Source organism: Drosophila suzukii, chromosome Y, assembly GCF_043229965.1.
Source record: "Drosophila suzukii chromosome Y, CBGP_Dsuzu_IsoJpt1.0, whole genome shotgun sequence".
NCBI classification, from domain to species: domain Eukaryota; kingdom Metazoa; phylum Arthropoda; class Insecta; order Diptera; family Drosophilidae; genus Drosophila; species Drosophila suzukii.
The window spans coordinates 90,001-117,019 of NC_092085.1; the positions used below are offsets into that span (position 1 = coordinate 90,001).

The 27,019-nt window shown below is 35.4% G+C and overlaps 4 non-coding genes across 4 annotated transcripts; all 4 read right to left on the bottom strand.

Moving 5' to 3' along the window:
- Positions 1-12,572: 12,572 nt before the first annotated feature.
- Positions 12,573-12,751, bottom strand: LOC139353855 (5.8S ribosomal RNA). Its single transcript, XR_011604983.1, has one exon. It is a non-coding gene; the product is annotated as a 5.8S ribosomal RNA (ribosomal RNA).
- A 665-nt stretch (positions 12,752-13,416) lies between these two features.
- Positions 13,417-15,411, bottom strand: LOC139353856 (small subunit ribosomal RNA). Its single transcript, XR_011604984.1, has one exon. It is a non-coding gene; the product is annotated as a small subunit ribosomal RNA (ribosomal RNA).
- Positions 15,412-21,960: 6,549 nt separating this feature from the next.
- On the bottom strand, positions 21,961-25,930 carry LOC118878681 (large subunit ribosomal RNA). The gene has a single exon (XR_005015214.3). It is a non-coding gene; the product is annotated as a large subunit ribosomal RNA (ribosomal RNA).
- A 403-nt stretch (positions 25,931-26,333) lies between these two features.
- Positions 26,334-26,512, bottom strand: LOC118878670 (5.8S ribosomal RNA). The gene has a single exon (XR_005015690.1). It is a non-coding gene; the product is annotated as a 5.8S ribosomal RNA (ribosomal RNA).
- Between the last annotated feature and the right edge of the window lie 507 nt (positions 26,513-27,019).

Sequence of the window (27,019 nt, forward strand, 5' to 3'; positions counted from 1 at the left end):
CTATCGAATACGGCCATTTTTATATAGCATTCGTATACGTTTGTTTTCAATATATACTTGTTTCGCCACTAATAATAACAAGTTTTTTAATTATTGATGTTTAAAAAAAAGAAATATCTTATCTTCTTTAAAACACAATATTTTGTAATATGTAATAATATTTTCTTTATATATGCATATTTCATTCTAAAATATCATTTTTGTTCGACATACGTCATTATTGTATCCACACATGTACAATTTTTGTTTAACCAATATATAATATTGAGTTAAATCATTTGTATTTTGATGATAAATTTAAAATTTATCTGTATATATTCATATAGACTCTTTGGTAATATATAATATAAAACCGAGCGCATATATGATATGTACTTTAATAATAAAATATATTTATAATTCGCTTTTACGCCTTTTTTTGTGTAAACTAATATTAAATAGTTAAGATAGAGGCAGAAAGGTCAAATATACATTTACAATGTATATCTAGCAATCCTGCCTCTTTTGGTTTTAAATAGGTTTATTAACGATAAAATTGGGAAACAATTTGTTATTCTATGTATAATAGAAACACTTGGCCTTTGTTTCGACTTTATTATCTTGGGCTTAAAATATTAACCGCGGAGCCAAGTCCCATATTCATAAATGAACACAGAAACAAATTTGACGGATAATATCTTATCTACCGACTATTGTCAATAGGAGATGGCCGGCCCATTGACCATCCTATAGTAGTTTTTGGACTCATTATCTTTAATTCGGGTATTTTCAATTGTCTTTGCCACCAAACCATTTGAAACTCTCTCTTATAATAAGTGAATACACATATATTTCCATTATATGGATATATCATCTTCATTTTATTTGCTACATCACCATATAATAGTTTTTGAACCCGTAATCTTCAATTCGGGTATTTTCAATTATCTTTACCAACCAACCATATGGTATTCTTTCTTATAATAAGAGAATACATGTGTATATCCATTATATGGATATATGGTCTTAACTTTATTTGCTACACCACCCTATAGTAGTTTTTGAACCCAATATCTTCAATTCGGGTATTTTCAATTCTCTTTGCCAACCACCCATTTATTTTTCAATATCCATATAATTCATTTAGTTTTGTATGTACAAAACAAGTTTTCTTTATAGTATTGACAAAATCATATGCATACGCATAACATAAGTTTTGACCAATACGAGGAGGGGCCCGCCAACGACCACCTCCCTATAGTAGTTTTTGGACCCATGATCTTCTAAAAGCATGTTTACAGTACTAGTGTCACCCTCACTAGGTTTATATATCGTGTTTCAGTGATATACGGGTAAATTTTACCATTTATTCTTAAGTATATGGCATTTATATGCCATATCTATATAATTCAATCATATTTTAATGTATATTTATTATATTATACATTATTATGCCTTATAGGTATTATACCTATAAGCCATATCCATACGATTCATTTACTAGTGCCGCCCCTCACTAGGTTTATATATCTTATTGCATTGATATACAATTTATTCTTATTTATATGGCATTTATATGGCATATCTATACAATTCCTTCATATTTCGATGTATACTTGCTAGATTATACATTGTTATGCCTTATAGGTATTATACCTATAAGCCATATCCATACGATTCACTTATATAAATATATGTATATTTTTCAATACATTATTTTTTTTCACTTTTGTATGGATTTTTATGCATATCCATACATTTATATGGATATGCTTGGCGGTCTTAATAGTATTGACAAACTTATATGCATAACATAGGTTTTGACCAATACGAGGAGGGGCCCGCCAACGACCACCTCCCTATAGTAGTTTTTGGACCCATGATCTTCTAAAAGCATGTTTACAGTACTAGTGTCACCCTCACTAGGTTTATATATCGTGTTTCAGTGATATACGGGTAAATTTTACCATTTATTCTTAAGTATATGGCATTTATATGCCATATCTATATAATTCAATCATGTTTTAATGTATATTTATTATATTATACATTATTATGCCTTATAGGTATTATACCTATAAGCCATATCCATACGATTCATTTACTAGTGCCGCCCCTCACTAGGTTTATATATCTTATTGCATTGATATACAATTTATTCTTATGTATATGGCATTTATATGCCATATCTATACAATTCCTTCATATTTCGATGTATACTTGCTAGATTATACATTGTTATGCCTTATAGGTATTATACCTATAAGCCATATCCATACGATTCACTTATATAAATATATGTATATTTTTCAATACATTATTTTTTTTCACTTTTGTATGGATTTTTATGCATATCCATACATTTATATGGATATGCTTGGCGGTCTTAATAGTATTGACAAACTTATATGCATAACATAGGTTTTGACCAATACGAGGAGGGGCCCGCCAACGACCACCTCCCTATAGTAGATTTTGGACCCATTATCTACCAAAAGCATGTTTACAGTACTAGCGTCACCCTCACTAGGTTTATATATCGTGTTTAAGTGATATACGGGTAAATTTTACCATTTATTCTTAAGTATATGGCATTTATATGCCATATCTATATAATTCAATCATGTTTTAATGTATATTTATTATATTATACATTATTATGCCTTATAGGTATTATACCTATAAGCCATATCCATACGATTCATTTACTAGTGCCGCCCCTCACTAGGTTTATATATCTTATTGCATTGATATACAATTTATTCTTATGTATATGGCATTTATATGCCATATCTATACAATTCCTGCATATTTCGATGTATATTTGCTAGATTATACATTGTTATGCCTTATAGGTATTATACCTATAAGACATATCCATACGATTCACTTATATAAATATATGTATATTTTTCAATACATTATTTTTTTTTCACTTTTGTATGGATTTGTATGCATATCCATACATTTATATGGATATGCTTGGCGTTCTTTATAGTATTGACAACCTCATATGTATAACATAGGTTTTGACCAATACGAGGAGGGGCCCGCCAACGACCACCTCCCTATAGTAGTTTTTTACCCCGAGCTCTGCCAAAATCATGTTTACAGTACTAGTGCCACCCTTCACTAGGTTTTTATATCTTATTTCAGTGATATAAGTGTTAATCATTCTATTTATTCTTATGCATATGGCATTTAAAAGCCATATCTATACAATTCATTCATATTTCAATGTATATTTATAATATTAAACCATATTATGACATATAGGTATTATACCTGTAAGCCATATCTATACGATTCATTCACTAGTGCCGCCCCTCACTAGGTTTATATATCTCATTTCAGTGATATATGGGTAAACTCTATTATTTTTCATATGACACTTATATGCTGCCATATATATAAAAATGCATTTATATTTCAACGTATATATATTTACTATATTATACATTAATATGCCTTAAAGGTATTATATCTACTATAAGCCATATCCATACGATTCATTTATATAAATACATATATGTATAATTTTCTATACATAAATTTTTTTTTATTAATATATGGGTTTCCTAAGCATATCCATATAATCCATTTAGTCTTATATGGATTAGATTGGTCTTCTTTATTGTATTGCCAAACTCATATTGATAACATAAGTTTTGAACAATAAGAGCAGCCGCCAACCAACCAACCGCCGCTACCATTACTTACTTTTATATATGTCCTCTTTATTTTAATGGTCTCTTTATTTGAATTTCAATACCATAGGAATATTTATACATCGAATATGTTTGCCACTAATTTTTCGCGTCACTTATAATATGACGATACAGACTTGCTACCATAACATAAGTTTTGAACAATAAGAGGAGCAGCCGCCAACCAACCAACCAACCAACCACTGCTACCATTGGAGGAACATATACTTACTTATTATATGGCCTCTCTCTGTACTTTAATGGTCTCTTTACTTGAATTTGAATACCATAGGAATATTTATATACATCGAATATGTTTGCCATTAATTTTTCGCGTCACTTATAATATGACGATACAGACTTGCTACCATAACATAAGTTTTGAACAATAAGAGGAGCAGACACCAACCAACCAACCGCTGCTACCATTGGAGGAACATATACTTACTTTTATATATGTCCTCTTTATTTAAATGGTCTCTTCATTTGAATATTAATACCATAGGAATATTTATACATCGAATATTGTTTGCCACTAATTTTTCGCGTCACTAATAATATGACGATACAGACTTGCTACCATAACATAAGTTTTGAACAATAAGAGGAGCAGACACCAACCAACCAACCGCTGCTACCATTGGAGGAACATATACTTACTTTTATATATGTCCTCTTTACTTGCATTATCAAAATACCATAGGAATATTTATACATGGAATATGTTTGCCACTTTATCATCGCGTCACTAATAAAGATGACGATGCATTTTGTTTGTTCAATATTTATTTATAATAATATATTGATTTTTTTATAGGTCTCTTATATTACTAGACCTTTTGCTAACCACAAAGTGGCGCGCCGTTGCAAGCAAGCATAAATTATTATGCCGCTTGCAACATCTTTATTATCGAATCATCAAGCAAAGGATAAGCTTCAGTGGATCGCAGTATGGCAGCTGCTCAACCACTTACAACACCTTGCCTGTTACAAAAGTCGTTTACAATTGATTCTAGGCTTTGTCATTGTATTAAATAATGCTTTTATATGTAACTAGCGCGGCATCAGGTGATCAAAGATCCTCCCAATTTACTATGTTACAAATTACATTGGCATCACATCCATTGTCGTTTATAAAGTAAATTATAAACTTTAAATGGTTTAGAAGCCATACAATGCAAATTGCCCCTTATTTATCATTGCAGTCCAGCACGGATACGACCTTAGAGGCGTTCAGGCATAATCCAACGGACGTAGCGTCATACCACTGTTCGCTCGAACAAGTATTGTGCCATTGGTCCGTACCTGCGGTTCCTCTCGTACTACGCAGGAATGCTGTCGCAACAACGTTTTGTCATTAGTAGGGTAAAACTAACCTGTCTCACGACGGTCTAAACCCAGCTCACGTTCCCTTGCATGGGTGAACAATCCAACGCTTGGTGAATTTTGCTTCACAATGATAGGAAGAGCCGACATCGAAGGATCAAAAAGCGACGTCGCTATGAACGCTTGGCCGCCACAAGCCAGTTATCCCTATGGTAACTTTTCTGACACCTCTTGTTAAAAACTCTTTAAACCAAAAGGATCGATAGGCCGAGCTTTTGCTGTCCCTGTGTGTACTGAACACCGAGATCAAGTCAGCATTTGCCCTTTTGCTCTATGTGTGGTTTCTGTCCGCACTGAGCTGGCCTTGGGACACCTCCGTTATTATTTGAGAGATGTACCGCCCCAGTCAAACTCCCTACCTGGCAATGTCCTTGAATTGGATCATACCTGAGTAATTGGAGTTATACCAAATTTTCAAATCAAAAATACATAAATGCACCGTTTTATTAAAGAATTTGTTTGCGATTATATAACAAACTCGTGATACTTTGATCAAGAAGCTTGCATCAAAACCCAATACCATAAGATATAATAAATATATCCGTATAATGGCTAGGAAATGATACACGTTCCATTTAATCAAGTAAGTAAGGAAACAATAAGAGTAGTGGTATTTCATTGGCGATACCAAACCGAAGTCTAATATCTCCCACTTATTCTACACCTCTTATGTCTCCTTACACTGCCAGATTAGAGTCAAGCTCAAAAGGGTCTTCTTTCCCCGCTAATTATTCCAAGCCCGTTCCCTTGGCTGTGGTTTCGCTAGATAGTAGATAGGGACAGTAGGAATCTCGTTAATCCATTCATGCGCGTCACTAATTAGATGACGAGGCATTTGGCTATTTTTTTTTTTTTTTTTTTTTTGATCGCTAAGGCATGGAAATCTTCGAAAGATACTAGGTCTGCCATCACCTTGTGTGGTCACAGTTTGTCTAGCATGCACGATTCATTGCTCTATCTGAACCTTCTTCACTTTGAGGGTTCCACAACGCATACGTACTAAAACCATCCTTATATGTTGTTGTTGTGCGATGTTTATGCCTTATTTGATGTTTTGCCAAGGCAGCCGGCATTTATATTTGAACCAAGGCATAAGCTACGTCCAGCCTCTTGAGTATCCACCATAATACATGAACTGTCTAAAACAGCCAAGACTTCCTCTTATTACCTGTATACTTATGATATGGCTATCATATTTATTAAGAAGGCCCTTCGCAATCAACCGTTTTACGGATTGACCACTCCAGATCCCCCGCCAGTTAATAGTGGCAGAATGAAACTCAATATCACCTGTCGCTACGAATTTGCGCCGCAATTCGCGTCTTATGTCCGGGGTATCGTATCTTTGGATTTTGCGCTGGTGCGCATCGTCCAAAGAGTGTCCGTCATTTGTCACCTGAATGTCGATCACATCAATGTGATTTGGTCGGAGTACCACCAGGTCGGGTTTATTGAGGCCGGATTCGCCCTGCAGACTTGGCTCAACAATGACCACGCAGCCTCTCTCCTCAAGTCCCCGCTTGATTCGATTTACTACGCAGTTGTGTCTAGCTACCCGCCTCCCATGCGAGCGATAGCATTTTTGCATGATGTGGTTTGATGTTTCGGGAGCATCACATCCTGCACGACACTGTCGATCCAATTCGTGCCTTCCCCTCGTAGTACGAGACTTCGTGGGTAGGGCATTTATCCGCAGTTTAATTCCGTCTCTATATTCCTTCCCTGTTAGCAAACGCGTGGGTTGACTAACCCATCCGTGTTGTGGACCATAATGGCCCGCTTCACGGAGACCGTGGCCATCAACAGACACGAACAATCTATTTGCCCAATACTCTTCTATTGCCGGACGTGTTAGCATTTCATTTTGTTCCGCTAGCAACCTAACTCGGGCCCTTTGCATTTCGTCTTCGATGAAAGAGCTGGCCACTTCGGATTGCTCGAAGTGAGGCCATTTTATATTGCTCAATCGTCTTAGACGAAGCATCGGAGCCATCCATCTTAGTGATGGAATCCCGAGTCCCCCACACTTTGGGGGGGCGTGAACGAATGCTATTGGCACATCCGGTGGTAAATCTAGCCATTTACGCACATAGAATCGTATCAATTTGTCGGATTTTCGTAACACACCTATCGTCACACTCCCAAGGGTTAGCTTGTGATAGAGTTGTGGGATAAGGACGGTTCGAAGGGCAAATATCTTCTGTTGAGGCTTAAGAGGGGCTTGTGACAACCTTTGTAGCTTTGGACCAATGTCCTCGGCTGGGTTGCACTTGACCCTCCCGTTTGCATTAAAAATGATGCCTAAATACTTCCACTCGTTAGTTCGCTTCAATGCCGGACACCCGTTCAAGCCGACTCGGAAGGTATGTGGATCTAACACAGTACACTTCTGTTTCGGCTGACCCTTAATACCGATAGTGAAACACTTGTCAGCATTAAGGGTGAGTCCAACAGTAGCCAGATAGCTAACTGTCTTGTCAAGCAGTTGTTGAAGCCCCATTCGAGTTTCCGCAAAAAGGACCAAATCGTCTGCAAACGCGGCCGCGTTTGTCATGGCAGTTCCAACCTTGGTACCAATTTCTTTGGGGTAGGCTCTAAGTAACCGGTCAATGACCAGATTAAATAGAATAGGAGACAAAGGGTCACCCTGCTTCACTCCTCTCGCAGGGACGAATTCCTCTGAACTCCAACCTTCTCCGCAGAGACTAGTACCACCAACCTCGTACGAACTTTGTACGTAGTCGACGAAGTCCTTTGGTGCGCCATAAGCTTTTAGGGTGTTATATATAGATGCATGTGACAAAGAGTCAAATGCCTTGCTTACATCCAGATTGGCTATGTAGCAAGATCTATAGCTTTTATGGCTACTCCTCAGGACTAAGTCGACTATCGTCGCATTATCGGCGCATCCGTCTGTAGGTAAGAAGCCCCGCTGACGCGGGTCCCAATCAACTGATGAGGTCAACCGGGTTGCCAATATTGCATTTAGCTGTCTTACCAATACTGATGGCACCGATATTGGACGAAAGTCTTGCGGTCGCATTGCCGTCCCCGTCTTCGGAATGAAGATGGTTCTGGCCAGTCGGATAAAGCGAGGTAATTTACCGCACCATAGAATTAGGTTCATTATGCGAAGCATAATGCCTGACGGCACCTCCTTAGCAGATTTTGGAGTTATTCCGTCAGGCCCCGGAGAGCTAGATAATGCGACTGCTGATGCCCTAAGTTCGCGCTTTGTAATAGCGGACCAAACCCTCTCAAGCGAGTGAACTGGAGTTGTCACTATATCGTCGCAAGAGCTTGGGCTGGGCTGAGTCATTACCTCCCTCCAATAGGGTTCCATAAATTCTCGGTTTGGCATTACCGACTCATCAGTTTCCTCAAGTATTGACTTAATGCACCTTCCTTTATGCTTATCCCAGTTTCGCTGGATGACAGCGTACTGCTGCCTTCTGCTTTCTCTTCTATTCCGAGGCCGCCGTGCCGGCCTCGTCAGCGTGCGTCTTGCACCCTGTGTCGGAAAAATTCCCTGAAGATAAGCGGATAAACACTGGAGAGTGGTTTCCTTCCCCTCGATCTGCGCCCTATCAATGATAGTTTGCAGTTCTTGGGCTCTCCATCTGGAAGGACAAACTACGGGGCTATACCCGCGTAGCGCCAACAAGATTCCACTGTTCGACTGTTCTAATGGTGTGATTGGAGATGTTTCAGACGTTGGTACTTGGGGGTTTTGCTCACTATTACTAGGGCGGCGCCGTATGGTTAGATTTGCAACTTCTGGGACGAGAGCAGATTGCCCCCTTATCTGCTCGATTTTCTCCTTATAATCGTCCCTCTGTCTCAGCTTTTTAATTGCTTCGACGCTACGGTTCGTGAAAAATACCGCTAGTTGCTTATTAATGTGTTTGATACCATTTGCCGTGAGCTCAACCTCCTTTCTCGCCATCATCATCTTCTCTTCCTCACACCATCTTGCCTTGATATCAACACGTCGACGAATATCATCAAGTTCGTCTGGGTGTTGAGATCTCATGTGAACACCGAGTCCTCTTTTGCTTGTAAAGGACCGGCCACATATTGTGCATGGTACCCCTCCAACCGGAGTAGCCGATGCGCTTGGTTCATATTGGGCATCCCCTGGGAAGAGATCCACAGGGGGTCGGGTCGTCAACGAATTTTCCACTAGTATCCGAGGCCTGTTTTCATTTATATTTGTAGTTCCAATATGTTAATTTCCCATAGGGTAACCAGCCCTATGGGAAATATATTCGCCGCTCAAATTGGCTGTTAAACAGTAAAGCACGCTGTATAACATTACCGGGGAACACCACGAGGAGGTTTTGAGTCGACTTGAATCTAGATATGACTTATGAATTACAGAATAATATTCCCCTTCTGCACATCCGAGGATATGACTTATGAATTACAGAATAATATTCCCCTTCTGCATACCTAAATTCCAGTTCCCGCCGTTGACCCGCGCTTACTTGAATTTCTTCACTTTGACATTCAGAGCACTGGGCAGAAATCACATTGTGTCAACACCCGCTAGGGCCATCACAATGCTTTGTTTTAATTAGACAGTCGGATTCCCCAAGTCCGTGCCAGTTCTGAATTGATTGTTAATTGATAATCGTTATAATTAATAAGAACTAATTGGTTTAACCCAATTAGTATTCTTAAAAATTTTAGCAAGAAAGTTCCACAATTGGCTACGTAACTAAACTATCCGGGGAACAAGTGACCAACATAAATGCCAGACACTCTATTTACCCAGAACGAGCACATAAACCATGTTATTGTTTCCCAATCAAGCCCGACTATCTCAATCTTCAGAGCCAATCCTTATCCCGAAGTTACGGATCTAATTTGCCGACTTCCCTTACCTACATTATTCTATCGACTAGAGACTCTTCACCTTGGAGACCAGCTGCGGATATTGGTACGGCCTGTTGAGAAGTTTGCGTGTCCCCACCATAAATTTTCAAGGTCCGAGGAGAAAATATCGACACAACAGTATATGTCATGCTCTTCTAGCCCATCTACCATATCTCTCTGCGAAAGACTTCCATGGTAGTACGGCTATAAAACAGAAAAGAAAACTCTTCCGATATCTCTCGACGGCTTCTTTATGGTCGTTCCTGTTGCCAGGATGAGCACGAGGCCCATATTTAATAACAAACGGATACTCAACAGGTTACGGAATTGGAACCGTATTCCCTTTCGTTCAAAATTATTCAAGTATATTAATTAGCTTGATTTATATAATATAATATATTTGTATGGCATTTGTGTTTTACTTGAAAATTTTCGGCTTTCGCCTTGAACTTAGGACCGACTAACTCGTGATCAACCACTGTTCACACGAAACCCTTCTCCACTTCAGTCCTCCAAGGTCTCATTCGATTATTTGCTACTACCACCAAGATCTGTACCAATGGCAGCTCCATGCAGGCTTGCGCCAAACACTTCTACGCATACCATTGTACCTTCCTACTCACTAAAGTTTCAAAATTTATATCACAAGTAATATAAATCATCTACTTTAGCGGTAATGTATAGGTATACAACTTAAGCGCCATCCATTTTAAGGGCTAGTTGCTTCGGCAGGTGAGTTGTTACACACTCCTTAGCGGATTTCGACTTCCATGATCACCGTCCTGCTGTTTTAAGCAACCAACGCCTTTCATGGTATCTGCATGAGTTGTTAATTTGGGCACCGTAACATTACGTTTGGTTCATCCCACAGCGCCAGTTCTGCTTACCAAAAGTGGCCCACTGGGCACATTATATCATAACCTTGAACTTCATATCAAGAAAGTTAAGGTTCTTACCCATTTAAAGTTTGAGAATAGGTTAAGATCGTTTCGACCCTAAGGCCTCTAATCATTCGCTTTACCAGATAAGATTATTTTATATAACATTAAAATGCACCAGCTATCCTGAGGGAAACTTCGGAAGGAACCAGCTACTAGATGGTTCGATTGGTCTTTCGCCCCTATACTCAATTCTGACAATCGATTTGCACGTCAGAACTGTTTCGGTCTTCCATCAGGGTTTCCCCTGACTTCAACCTGATCAAGTATAGTTCACCATCTTTCGGGTCACAGCATATATGCTCAAGGTACGTTCCAGTTAGAGGCATAAATAATATAAATATCATTATACATAACTATATAGAACGCCCCGGGATTGTGTTAATTAGCTATAAATAGTTAAAAAACTAATCCCATTATTAGTCAAGTTAATTACGCTATTAGGTTTATATCCCAATAACTTGCACATATGTTAGACTCCTTGGTCCGTGTTTCAAGACGGGTCCCGAAGGTATCCTGAATCTTTCGCATTGTTAATCATACAAGTGCATATAATAAACACAAAAATCAATGATAATTATGCCATTATATAATTCCGAAAAATTAACGCACTGTATTCATATAAATCTATCAGCACTTTATCAAATTAATAACATTTATTCTGTGTTAAAATGCAAGCAAATTAATTTGAATAAACTATAAGTTATATTTTATGATAAATTTTGTATGCTAATAGATTACAATGTCCTTATATGGAAAAAATGCACACTATTATCATAATATTGTTTAAATATTACAATTTTAATGATGAATTTTCCATAACGGATATTCAGGTTCATCGGGCTTAACCTCTAAGCAGTTTCACGTACTGTTTAACTCTCTATTCAGAGTTCTTTTCAACTTTCCCTCACGGTACTTGTTTACTATCGGTCTCATGGTTATATTTAGTTTTAGATGGAGTTTACCACCCACTTAGTGCTGCACTATCAAGCAACACGACTCTTTGGAAACATCATCTAGTAATCATTAACGTTATACGGGCCTGGCACCCTCTATGGGTAAATGGCCTCATTTAAGAAGGACTTAAATCGTTAATTTCTCATACTAGAATATTGACGCTCCATACACTGCATCTCACATTTGCCATATAGACAAAGTGACTTAGTGCTGAACTGATTTCTTTTCGCTCGCCGCTACTAAGAAAATCCTGGTTAGTTTCTTTTCCTCCCCTAATTAATATGCTTAAATTCAGGGGGTAGTCCCATATGAGTTGAGGTTGTGTATAACTTTTATTTGCAATTAATTCTTTATATATAATGATAAAACATTTTATTAAATTCGTTATATTTATATATATATATATTTGTATGGCATTTGTTTGGTCTAACGAATCAACGAAGAATAATAATATAGTCAACGGCTTTCTATTTTCTAATCGTTAATAAGAGACAATTCTAGATAAATTTTTTATGCTAGACATTTCTCAGTATTATTTGATTGAAAAAGAAAATATTTCTCTTCGTTTTTCACATTCAAATTAATTTACTAATGTGAGATAATGTTTTTCATATATTTGTTAATATTATGAATAAAATAATTAAATTATTATTATCCAATAATATACCATATGCTTATAAAATTTCATTATAAAATTTGTATAAACAACTTAATTAGCATAGTCTTACAACCCTCAACCATATGTAGTCCAAGCAGCACTATAAAATTAATTAAAGTACATAACAGCATGGACTGCGATATGCGTTCAAAATGTCGATGTTCATGTGTCCTGCAGTTCACACGATGACGCACAGTTTGCTGCGTTCTTCATCGACCCATGAGCCGAGTGATCCACCGCTTAGAGTTTTATATATTGGTTTGTTAATTTTGTCATATATGTTTTTATTGAAAGAAATTAAAAATACACCATTTTACTGGCATATATCAATTCCTTCAATAAATTTATTTTTATACCTAAAACGAATGCTGCGAAATGTCTTAGTTTCATATAACCAATAATATATCAAGTATTTTTTTAATGGCATTTACGGTATTAAATACTTTTTAGCGATATATATTGAAATTTATATAAAACATTAACCTGTATTAATCAGGTACAACATTGTACATTTTAGGTTGTTGCATTATCCAATGTATGCGCATAACTGAGATGAACAATACATATCGCAACGCGTGTATATTATGGTCCATATACACACAGTGTTTTATTAATTGCATTTAATATACAATATAATAATAATATCAAATAATTTCGATTTGCTTGTTCGAATTTGTTATTTGTTTGCTTTCGCTTTCTTGCTTATTTATTTCTCTTATTTATTGCAATAATATATTTATATATTATATATTTCTTATTACAATTATTATATTTCGACTTGCTTTTTCGAAATTGTATTTGATCTATATATATAGATCATATTTTTGGCAATTTAATATTTTATTTGTATTACTATAATAATGTTATTATAATAAAAACAAATTTTTTTATTAACGGTAAGGATATTAAACAATAATGATCCTTCCGCAGGTTCACCTACGGAAACCTTGTTACGACTTTTACTTCCTCTAAATAATCAAGTTCGGTCAACTTTTGCGAAACAACCGTAACACACAAGGCGTCACAGTGATCACGTCCGGAGACCTCACTAAATAATTCAATCGGTAGTAGCGACGGGCGGTGTGTACAAAGGGCAGGGACGTAATCAATGCGAGTTAATGACTCACACTTACTGGGAATTCCAAGTTCATGTGAACAGTTTCAGTTCACAATCCCAAGCATGAAAGTGGTTCAGCGGTTTACCCGGACCTCTCGGTCTAGGAAATACACGTTGATACTTTCATTGTAGCGCGCGTGCAGCCCAGGACATCTAAGGGCATCACAGACCTGTTATTGCTCAATCTCATTATTGCTAGACGCAATTTGTCCATTTAAGAAGCTAGTGTCCTTATAATGGGACAAACCAACAGGTACGGCTCCACTTATATAAACACATTCAAACACAATAAACATTTTACTGCCACCATGAATGAAGGCTATATAAGCTTCAACACCATAATCCTGAAGATATCTATTTAATATATTTGAGTCTCGTTCGTTATCGGAATTAACCAGACAAATCACTCCACGAACTAAGAACGGCCATGCACCACCACCCATAGATTCGAGAAAGAGCTATCAATCTGTCTTACACACTTATGTTCGGACCTGGTAAGTTTTCCCGTGTTGAGTCAAATTAAGCCGCAGGCTCCACTCCTGGTGGTGCCCTTCCGTCAATTCCTTTAAGTTTCAGCTTTGCAACCATACTTCCCCCGGAGCCCAAAAGCTTTGGTTTCCCGGGAAGCGACTGAGAGAGCCATAAAAGTAGCTACACCCAATTGCTAGCTGGCATCGTTTATGGTTAGAACTAGGGCGGTATCTGATCGCCTTCGAACCTCTAACTTTCGTTCTTGATTAATGAAAACATCTTTGGCAAATGCTTTCGCTTAAGTTAGTCTTACGACGGTCCAAGAATTTCACCTCTCGCGTCGTAATACTAATGCCCCCAAACTGCTTCTATTAATCATTACCTCTTGATCTGAAAACCAATGAAAGCAGAACAGAGGTCTTATTTCATTATCCCATGCACAGAATATTCAGGCATTTGAAGCCTGCTTTAAGCACTCTAATTTGTTCAAAGTAATTGTACCGGCCCACAATAACACTCGTTTAAGAGCACTAATGCAGGTTTTTAAATAGGAGGAACATATGAATAAATACAAGTATCTAAGCACATGTAAGAACTCCACCGGTAATACGCTTACATACATAAAGGTATAGTACTAACCACAATTGTAAGTTGTACTACCCGTATGAAGCACAAGTTCAACTACGAACGTTTTAACCGCAACAACTTTAATATACGCTATTGGAGCTGGAATTACCGCGGCTGCTGGCACCAGACTTGCCCTCCAATTGGTCCTTGTTAAAGGATTTAAAGTGTACTCATTCCAATTACAGGGCCTCGGATATGAGTCCTGTATTGTTATTTTTCGTCACTACCTCCCCGAGCTGGGAGTGGGTAATTTACGCGCCTGCTGCCTTCCTTAGATGTGGTAGCCGTTTCTCAGGCTCCCTCTCCGGAATCGAACCCTGATTCCCCGTTACCCGTTGCAACCATGGTAGTCCTAGATACTACCATCAAAAGTTGATAGGGCAGACATTTGAAAGATCTGTCGTCGGTACAAGACCATACGATCTGCATGTTATCTAGAGTTCAACCAATATAACGATCTTGCGATCGCTTGGTTTTAGCCTAATAAAAGCACATGTCCCATAAGGTTCATGTTTTAATTGCATGTATTAGCTCTAGAATTACCACAGTTATCCAAGTAACTGTTAACGATCTAAGGAACCATAACTGATATAATGAGCCTTTTGCGGTTTCACTTTTAATTCGTGTGTACTTAGACATGCATGGCTTAATCTTTGAGACAAGCATATAACTACTGGCAGGATCAACCAGAATAATGTTTTTATTCATATTTCATTCATATTTTTGAATAGAAATTAGCAATATAAATTTTATAGATTGTTTTCTATCGAATACGGCCATTTTTATATAGCATTCGTATACGTTTGTTTTCAATATATACTTGTTTCGCCACTAATAATAACAAGTTTTTTAATTATTGATGTTTAAAAAAAAGAAATATCTTATCTTCTTTAAAACACAATATTTTGTAATATGTAATAATATTTTCTTTATATATGCATATTTCATTCTAAAATATCATTTTTGTTCGACATACGTCATTATTGTATCCACACATGTACAATTTTTGTTTAACCAATATATAATATTGAGTTAAATCATTTGTATTTTGATGATAAATTTAAAATTTATCTGTATATATTCATATAGACTCTTTGGTAATATATAATATAAAACCGAGCGCATATATGATATGTACTTTAATAATAAAATATATTTATAATTCGCTTTTACGCCTTTTTTTGTGTAAACTAATATTAAATAGTTAAGATAGAGGCAGAAAGGTCAAATATACATTTACAATGTATATCTAGCAATCCTGCCTCTTTTTGTTTTAAATAGGATTAATTAACGATAAAATTGGGAAACAATTTGTTATTCTATGTATAATAGAAACACTTGGCCTTTGTTTCGACTTTATTATCTTGGGCTTAAAATATTAACCGCGGAGCCAAGTCCCATATTCATAAATGAACACAGAAACAAATTTGACGGATAATATCTTATCTACCGACTATTGTCAATAGGAGATGGCCGGCCCATTGACCATCCTATAGTAGTTTTTGGACCCATTATCTTTAATTCGGGTATTTTCAATTGTCTTTGCCACCAAACCATTTGAAACTCTCTCTTATAATAAGAGAATACACATATAATTCCATTATATGGATATATCATCTTCATTTTATTTGCTACATCACCATATAATAGTTTTTGAACCCGTAATCTTCAATTCGGGTATTTTCAATTATCTTTACCAACCAACCATATGGTATTCTTTCTTATAATAAGAGAATACATGTGTATATCCATTATATGGATATATGGTCTTAACTTTATTTGCTACACCACCCTATAGTAGTTTTTGAACCCAATATCTTCAATTCGGGTATTTTCAATTCTCTTTGCCAACCACCCATATGGTATTCTCTCTTATAATAAGAGAATACAAGTATATTTTCATTATATGGATATAATGCCATTTATTTTTCAATATCCATATAATTCATTTAGTTTTGTATGTACAAAACAAGTTTTCTTTATAGTATTGACAAAATCATATGCATACGCATAACATAAGTTTTGACCAATACGAGGAGGGGCCCGCCAACGACCACCTCCCTATAGTAGTTTTTGGACCCATGATCTTCTAAAAGCATGTTTACAGTACTAGCGTCACCCTCACTAGGTTTATATATCGTGTTTCAGTGATACACAGGTAAATTTTACCATGTATTCTTAAGTATATGGCAATTATATGCCATATCTATATAATTCAATCATATTTTAATGTATATTTATTATATTATACATTATTATGCCTTATAGGTATTATACCTATAAGCCATATCCATACGATTCATTTACTAGTGCCGCCCCTCACTAGGTTTATATATCTTATTGCATTGATATACAATTTATTCTTATTTATATGGCATTTATATGCCATATCTATACAATTCCTTCATATTTCGATGTATACTTGCTAGATTATACATTGTTATGCCTTATAGGTATTATACCTATAAGCCATATCCATACGATTCACTTATATAAATATATGTATATTTTTTAATACATTATTTTTTTTCACTTTTGTATGGATTTTTATGCATATCCATACATTTATATGGATATGCTTGGCGGTCTTAATAGTATTGACAAACTTATATGCATAACATAGGTTTTGACCAATACGAGGAGGGGCCCGCCAACGACCACCTCCCTATAGTAGTTTTTGGACCCATGATCTTCTAAAAGCATGTTTACAGTACTAGTGTCACCCTCACTAGGTTTATATATCGTGTTTCAGTGATATACGGGTAAATTTTACCATTTATTCTTAAGTATATGGCATTTATATGCCATATCTATATAATTCAATCATATTTTAATGTATATTTATTATATTATACATTATTATGCCTTATAGGTATTATACCTATAAGCCATATCCATACGATTCATTTACTAGTGCCGCCCCTCACTAGGTTTATATATCTTATTGCATTGATATACAATTTATTCTTATTTATATGGCATTTATATGCCATATCTATACAATTCCTGCATATTTCGATGTATATTTGCTAGATTATACATTGTTATGCCTTATAGGTATTATACCTATAAGCCATATCCATACGATTCACTTATATAAATATATGTATATTTTTTAATACATTATTTTTTTTCACTTTTGTATGGATTTTTATGCATATCCATACATTTATATGGATATGCTTGGCGGTCTTAATAGTATTGACAAACTTATATGCATAACATAGGTTTTGACCAATACGAGGAGGGGCCCGCCAACGACCACCTCCCTATAGTAGTTTTTGGACCCATGATCTTCTAAAAGCATGTTTACAGTACTAGTGTCACCCTCACTAGGTTTATATATCGTGTTTCAGTGATATACGGGTAAATTTTACCATTTATTCTTAAGTATATGGCATTTATATGCCATATCTATATAATTCAATCATATTTTAATGTATATTTATTATATTATACATTATTATGCCTTATAGGTATTATACCTATAAGCCATATCCATACGATTCATTTACTAGTGCCGCCCCTCACTAGGTTTATATATCTTATTGCATTGATATACAATTTATTCTTATTTATATGGCATTTATATGCCATATCTATACAATTCCTGCATATTTCGATGTATATTTGCTAGATTATACATTGTTATGCCTTATAGGTATTATACCTATAAGCCATATCCATACGATTCACTTATATAAATATATGTATATTTTTTAATACATTATTTTTTTCACTTTTGTATGGATTTTTATGCATATCCATACATTTATATGGATATGCTTGGCGGTCTTAATAGTATTGACAAACTTATATGCATAACATAGGTTTTGACCAATACGAGGAGAGGCCCGCCAACGACCACCTCCCTATAGTAGTTTTTGGACCCATGATCTTCTAAAAGCATGTTTACAGTACTAGTGTCACCCTCACTAGGTTTATATATCGTGTTTCAGTGATATACGGGTAAATTTTACCATTTATTCTTAAGTATATGGCATTTATATGCCATATCTATATAATTCAATCATATTTTAATGTATATTTATTATATTATACATTATTATGCCTTATAGGTATTATACCTATAAGCCATATCCATACGATTCATTTACTAGTGCCGCCCCTCACTAGGTTTATATATCTTATTGCATTGATATACAATTTATTCTTATTTATATGGCATTTATATGCCATATCTATACAATTCCTTCATATTTCGATGTATACTTGCTAGATTATACATTGTTATGCCTTATAGGTATTATACCTATAAGCCATATCCATACGATTCACTTATATAAATATATGTATATTTTTCAATACATTATTTTTTTTCACTTTTGTATGGATTTTTATGCATATCCATACATTTATATGGATATGCTTGGCGGTCTTAATAGTATTGACAAACTTATATGCATAACATAGGTTTTGACCAATACGAGGAGGGGCCCGCCAACGACCACCTCCCTATAGTAGTTTTTGGACCCATGATCTTCTAAAAGCATGTTTACAGTACTAGTGTCACCCTCACTAGGTTTATATATCGTGTTTCAGTGATATACGGGTAAATTTTACCATTTATTCTTAAGTATATGGCATTTATATGCCATATCTATATAATTCAATCATGTTTTAATGTATATTTATTATATTATACATTATTATGCCTTATAGGTATTATACCTATAAGCCATATCCATACGATTCATTTACTAGTGCCGCCCCTCACTAGGTTTATATATCTTATTGCATTGATATACAATTTATTCTTATGTATATGGCATTTATATGCCATATCTATACAATTCCTTCATATTTCGATGTATACTTGCTAGATTATACATTGTTATGCCTTATAGGTATTATACCTATAAGCCATATCCATACGATTCACTTATATAAATATATGTATATTTTTCAATACATTATTTTTTTTCACTTTTGTATGGATTTTTATGCATATCCATACATTTATATGGATATGCTTGGCGGTCTTAATAGTATTGACAAACTTATATGCATAACATAGGTTTTGACCAATACGAGGAGGGGCCCGCCAACGACCACCTCCCTATAGTAGTTTTTGGACCCATTATCTTCCAAAAGCATGTTTACAGTACTAGCGTCACCCTCACTAGGTTTATATATCGTGTTTAAGTGATATACGGGTAAATTTTACCATTTATTCTTAAGTATATGGCATTTATATGCCATATCTATATAATTCAATCATGTTTTAATGTATATTTATTATATTATACATTATTATGCCTTATAGGTATTATACCTATAAGCCATATCCATACGATTCATTTACTAGTGCCGCCCCTCACTAGGTTTATATATCTTATTGCATTGATATACAATTTATTCTTATGTATATGGCATTTATATGCCATATCTATACAATTCCTGCATATTTCGATGTATATTTGCTAGATTATACATTGTTATGCCTTATAGGTATTATACCTATAAGACATATCCATACGATTCACTTATATAAATATATGTATATTTTTCAATACATTATTTTTTTTTCACTTTTGTATGGATTTGTATGCATATCCATACATTTATATGGATATGCTTGGCGTTCTTTATAGTATTGACAACCTCATATGTATAACATAGGTTTTGACCAATACGAGGAGGGGCCCGCCAACGACCACCTCCCTATAGTAGTTTTTTACCCCGAGCTCTGCCAAAATCATGTTTACAGTACTAGTGCCACCCTTCACTAGGTTTTTATATCTTATTTCAGTGATATAAGTGTTAATCATTCTATTTATTCTTATGCATATGGCATTTAAAAGCCATATCTATACAATTCATTCATATTTAAATGTATATTTATAATATTAAACCATATTATGACATATAGGTATTATACCTGTAAGCCATATCTATACGATTCATTCACTAGTGCCGCCCCTCACTAGGTTTATATATCTCATTTCAGTGATATATGGGTAAACTCTATTATTTTTCATATGACACTTATATGCTGCCATATATATAAAAATGCATTTATATTTCAACGTATATATATTTACTATATTATACATTAATATGCCTTAAAGGTATTATATCTACTATAAGCCATATCCATACGATTCATTTATATAAATACATATATGTATAATTTTCTATACATAAATTTTTTTTTATTAATATATGGGTTTCCTAAGCATATCCATATAATCCATTTAGTCTTATATGGATTAGATTGGTCTTCTTTATTGTATTGCCAAACTCATATTGATAACATAAGTTTTGAACAATAAGAGCAGCCGCCAACCAACCAACCGCCGCTACCATTACTTACTTTTATATATGTCCTCTTTATTTTAATGGTCTCTTTATTTGAATTTCAATACCATAGGAATATTTATACATCGAATATGTTTGCCACTAATTTTTCGCGTCACTTATAATATGACGATACAGACTTGCTACCATAACATAAGTTTTGAACAATAAGAGGAGCAGCCGCCAACCAACCAACCAACCAACCAACCAACCACTGCTACCATTGGAGGAACATATACTTACTTATTATATGGCCTCTCTCTGTACTTTAATGGTCTCTTTACTTGAATTTGAATACCATAGGAATATTTATATACATCGAATATGTTTGCCATTAATTTTTCGCGTCACTTATAATATGACGATACAGACTTGCTACCATAACATAAGTTTTGAACAATAAGAGGAGCAGACACCAACCAACCAACCGCTGCTACCATTGGAGGAACATATACTTACTTTTATATATGTCCTCTTTATTTAAATGGTCTCTTCATTTGAATATTAATACCATAGGAATATTTATACATCGAATATTGTTTGCCACTAATTTTTCGCGTCACTAATAATATGACGATACAGACTTGCTACCATAACATAAGTTTTGAACAATAAGAGGAGCAGACACCAACCAACCAACCGCTGCTACCATTGGAGGAACATATACTTACTTTTATATATGTCCTCTTTACTTGCATTATCAAAATACCATAGGAATATTTATACATGGAATATGTTTGCCACTTTATCATCGCGTCACTAATAAAGATGACGATGCATTTTGTTTGTTCAATATTTATTTATAATAATATATTGATTTTTTTATAGGTCTCTTATATTACTAGACCTTTTGCTAACCACAAAGTGGCGCGCCGTTGCAAGCAAGCATAAATTATTATGCCGCTTGCAACATCTTTATTATCGAATCATCAAGCAAAGGATAAGCTTCAGTGGATCGCAGTATGGCAGCTGCTCAACCACTTACAACACCTTGCCTGTTACAAAAGTCGTTTACAATTGATTCTAGGCTTTGTCATTGTATTAAATAATGCTTTTATATGTAACTAGCGCGGCATCAGGTGATCAAAGATCCTCCCAATTTACTATGTTACAAATTACATTGGCATCACATCCATTGTCGTTTATAAAGTAAATTATAAACTTTAAATGGTTTAGAAGCCATACAATGCAAATTGCCCCTTATTTATCATTGCAGTCCAGCACGGATACGACCTTAGAGGCGTTCAGGCATAATCCAACGGACGTAGCGTCATACCACTGTTCGCTCGAACAAGTATTGTGCCATTGGTCCGTACCTGCGGTTCCTCTCGTACTACGCAGGAATGCTGTCGCAACAACGTTTTGTCATTAGTAGGGTAAAACTAACCTGTCTCACGACGGTCTAAACCCAGCTCACGTTCCCTTGCATGGGTGAACAATCCAACGCTTGGTGAATTTTGCTTCACAATGATAGGAAGAGCCGACATCGAAGGATCAAAAAGCGACGTCGCTATGAACGCTTGGCCGCCACAAGCCAGTTATCCCTATGGTAACTTTTCTGACACCTCTTGTTAAAAACTCTTTAAACCAAAAGGATCGATAGGCCGAGCTTTTGCTGTCCCTGTGTGTACTGAACACCGAGATCAAGTCAGCATTTGCCCTTTTGCTCTATGTGTGGTTTCTGTCCGCACTGAGCTGGCCTTGGGACACCTCCGTTATTATTTGAGAGATGTACCGCCCCAGTCAAACTCCCTACCTGGCAATGTCCTTGAATTGGATCATACCTGAGTAATTGGAGTTATACCAAATTTTCAAATCAAAAATACATAAATGCACCGTTTTATTAAAGAATTTGTTTGCGATTATATAACAAACTCGTGATACTTTGATCAAGAAGCTTGCATCAAAACCCAATACCATAAGATATAATAAATATATCCGTATAATGGCTAGGAAATGATACACGTTCCATTTAATCAAGTAAGTAAGGAAACAATAAGAGTAGTGGTATTTCATTGGCGATACCAAACCGAAGTCTAATATCTCCCACTTATTCTACACCTCTTATGTCTCCTTACACTGCCAGATTAGAGTCAAGCTCAAAAGGGTCTTCTTTCCCCGCTAATTATTCCAAGCCCGTTCCCTTGGCTGTGGTTTCGCTAGATAGTAGATAGGGACAGTAGGAATCTCGTTAATCCATTCATGCGCGTCACTAATTAGATGACGAGGCATTTGGCTACCTTAAGAGAGTCATAGTTACTCCCGCCGTTGACCCGCGCTTACTTGAATTTCTTCACTTTGACATTCAGAGCACTGGGCAGAAATCACATTGTGTCAACACCCGCTAGGGCCATCACAATGCTTTGTTTTAATTAGACAGTCGGATTCCCCAAGTCCGTGCCAGTTCTGAATTGATTGTTAATTGATAATCGTTATAATTAATAAGAACTAATTGGTTTAACCCAATTAGTATTCTTAAAAATTTTAGCAAGAAAGTTCCACAATTGGCTACGTAACTAAACTATCCGGGGAACAAGTGACCAACATAAATGCCAGACACTCTATTTACCCAGAACGAGCACATAAACCATGTTATTGTTTCCCAATCAAGCCCGACTATCTCAATCTTCAGAGCCAATCCTTATCCCGAAGTTACGGATCTAATTTGCCGACTTCCCTTACCTACATTATTCTATCGACTAGAGACTCTTCACCTTGGAGACCAGCTGCGGATATTGGTACGGCCTGTTGAGAAGTTTGCGTGTCCCCACCATAAATTTTCAAGGTCCGAGGAGAAAATATCGACACAACAGTATATGTCATGCTCTTCTAGCCCATCTACCATATCTCTCTGCGAAAGACTTCCATGGTAGTACGGCTATAAAACAGAAAAGAAAACTCTTCCGATATCTCTCGACGGCTTCTTTATGGTCGTTCCTGTTGCCAGGATGAGCACGAGGCCCATATTTAATAACAAACGGATACTCAACAGGTTACGGAATTGGAACCGTATTCCCTTTCGTTCAAAATTATTCAAGTATATTAATTAGCTTGATTTATATAATATAATATATTTGTATGGCATTTGTGTTTTACTTGAAAATTTTCGGCTTTCGCCTTGAACTTAGGACCGACTAACTCGTGATCAACCACTGTTCACACGAAACCCTTCTCCACTTCAGTCCTCCAAGGTCTCATTCGATTATTTGCTACTACCACCAAGATCTGTACCAATGGCAGCTCCATGCAGGCTTGCGCCAAACACTTCTACGCATACCATTGTACCTTCCTACTCACTAAAGTTTCAAAATTTATATCACAAGTAATATAAATCATCTACTTTAGCGGTAATGTATAGGTATACAACTTAAGCGCCATCCATTTTAAGGGCTAGTTGCTTCGGCAGGTGAGTTGTTACACACTCCTTAGCGGATTTCGACTTCCATGATCACCGTCCTGCTGTTTTAAGCAACCAACGCCTTTCATGGTATCTGCATGAGTTGTTAATTTGGGCACCGTAACATTACGTTTGGTTCATCCCACAGCGCCAGTTCTGCTTACCAAAAGTGGCCCACTGGGCACATTATATCATAACCTTGAACTTCATATCAAGAAAGTTAAGGTTCTTACCCATTTAAAGTTTGAGAATAGGTTAAGATCGTTTCGACCCTAAGGCCTCTAATCATTCGCTTTACCAGATAAGATTATTTTATATAACATTAAAATGCACCAGCTATCCTGAGGGAAACTTCGGAAGGAACCAGCTACTAGATGGTTCGATTGGTCTTTCCCCCCTATACTCAATTCTGACAATCGATTTGCACGTCAGAACTGTTTCGGTCTTCCATCAGGGTTTCCCCTGACTTCAACCTGATCAAGTATAGTTCACCATCTTTCGGGTCACAGCATATATGCTCAAGGTACGTTCCAGTTAGAGGCATAAATAATATAAATATAATTATACATAACTATATAGAACGCCCCGGGATTGTGTTAATTAGCTATAAATAGTTAAAAAACTAATCCCATTATTAGTCAAGTTAATTACGCTATTAGGTTTATATCCCAATAACTTGCACATATGTTAGACTCCTTGGTCCGTGTTTCAAGACGGGTCCCGAAGGTATCCTGAATCTTTCGCATTGTTAATCATACAAGTGCATATAATAAACACAAAAATCAATGATAATTATGCCATTATATAATTCCGAAAAATTAACGCACTGTATTCATATAAATCTATCAGCACTTTATCAAATTAATAACATTTATTCTGTGTTAAAATGCAAGCAAATTAATTTGAATAAACTATAAGTTATATTTTATGATAAATTTTGTATGCTAATAGATTACAATGTCCTTATATGGAAAAAATGCACACTATTATCATAATATTGTTTAAATATTACAATTTTAATGATGAATTTTCCATAACGGATATTCAGGTTCATCGGGCTTAACCTCTAAGCAGTTTCACGTACTGTTTAACTCTCTATTCAGAGTTCTTTTCAACTTTCCCTCACGGTACTTGTTTACTATCGGTCTCATGGTTATATTTAGTTTTAGATGGAGTTTACCACCCACTTAGTGCTGCACTATCAAGCAACACGACTCTTTGGAAACATCATCTAGTAATCATTAACGTTATACGGGCCTGGCACCCTCTATGGGTAAATGGCCTCATTTAAGAAGGACTTAAATCGTTAATTTCTCATACTAGAATATTGACGCTCCATACACTGCATCTCACATTTGCCATATAGACAAAGTGACTTAGTGCTGAACTGATTTCTTTTCGCTCGCCGCTACTAAGAAAATCCTGGTTAGTTTCTTTTCCTCCCCTAATTAATATGCTTAAATTCAGGGGGTAGTCCCATATGAGTTGAGGTTGTGTATAACTTTTATTTGCAATTAATTCTTTATATATAATGATAAAACATTTTATTAAATTCGTTATATTTATATATATATATTTGTATGGCATTTGTTTGGTCTAACGAATCAACGAAGAATAATAATATAGTCAACGGCTTTCTATTTTCTAATCGTTAATAAGAGACAATTCTAGATAAATTTTTTATGCTAGACATTTCTCAGTATTATTTGATTGAAAAAGAAAATATTTCTCTTCGTTTTTCACATTCAAATTAATTTACTAATGTGAGATAATGTTTTTCATATATTTGTTAATATTATGAATAAAATAATTAAATTATTATTATCCAATAATATACCATATGCTTATAAAATTTCATTATAAAATTTGTATAAACAACTTAATTAGCATAGTCTTACAACCCTCAACCATATGTAGTCCAAGCAGCACTATAAAATTAATTAAAGTACATAACAGCATGGACTGCGATATGCGTTCAAAATGTCGATGTTCATGTGTCCTGCAGTTCACACGATGACGCACAGTTTGCTGCGTTCTTCATCGACCCATGAGCCGAGTGATCCACCGCTTAGAGTTTTATATATTGGTTTGTTAATTTTGTCATATATGTTTTTATTGAAAGAAATTAAAAATACACCATTTTACTGGCATATATCAATTCCTTCAATAAATTTATTTTTATACCTAAAACGAATGCTGCGAAATGTCTTAGTTTCATATAACCAATAATATATCAAGTATTTTTTTAATGGCATTTACGGTATTAAATACTTTTTAGCGATATATATTGAAATTTATATAAAACATTAACCTGTATTAATCAGGTACAACATTGTACATTTTAGGTTGTTGCATTATCCAATGTATGCGCATAACTGAGATGAACAATACATATCGCAACGCGTGTATATTATGGTCCATATACACACAGTGTTTTATTAATTGCATTTAATATACAATATAATAATAATATCAAATAATTTCGATTTGCTTGTTCGAATTTGTTATTTGTTTTGCTTTTGCTTTCTTGCTTATTTATTTCTCTTATTTATTGCAATAATATATTTATATATTATATATTTC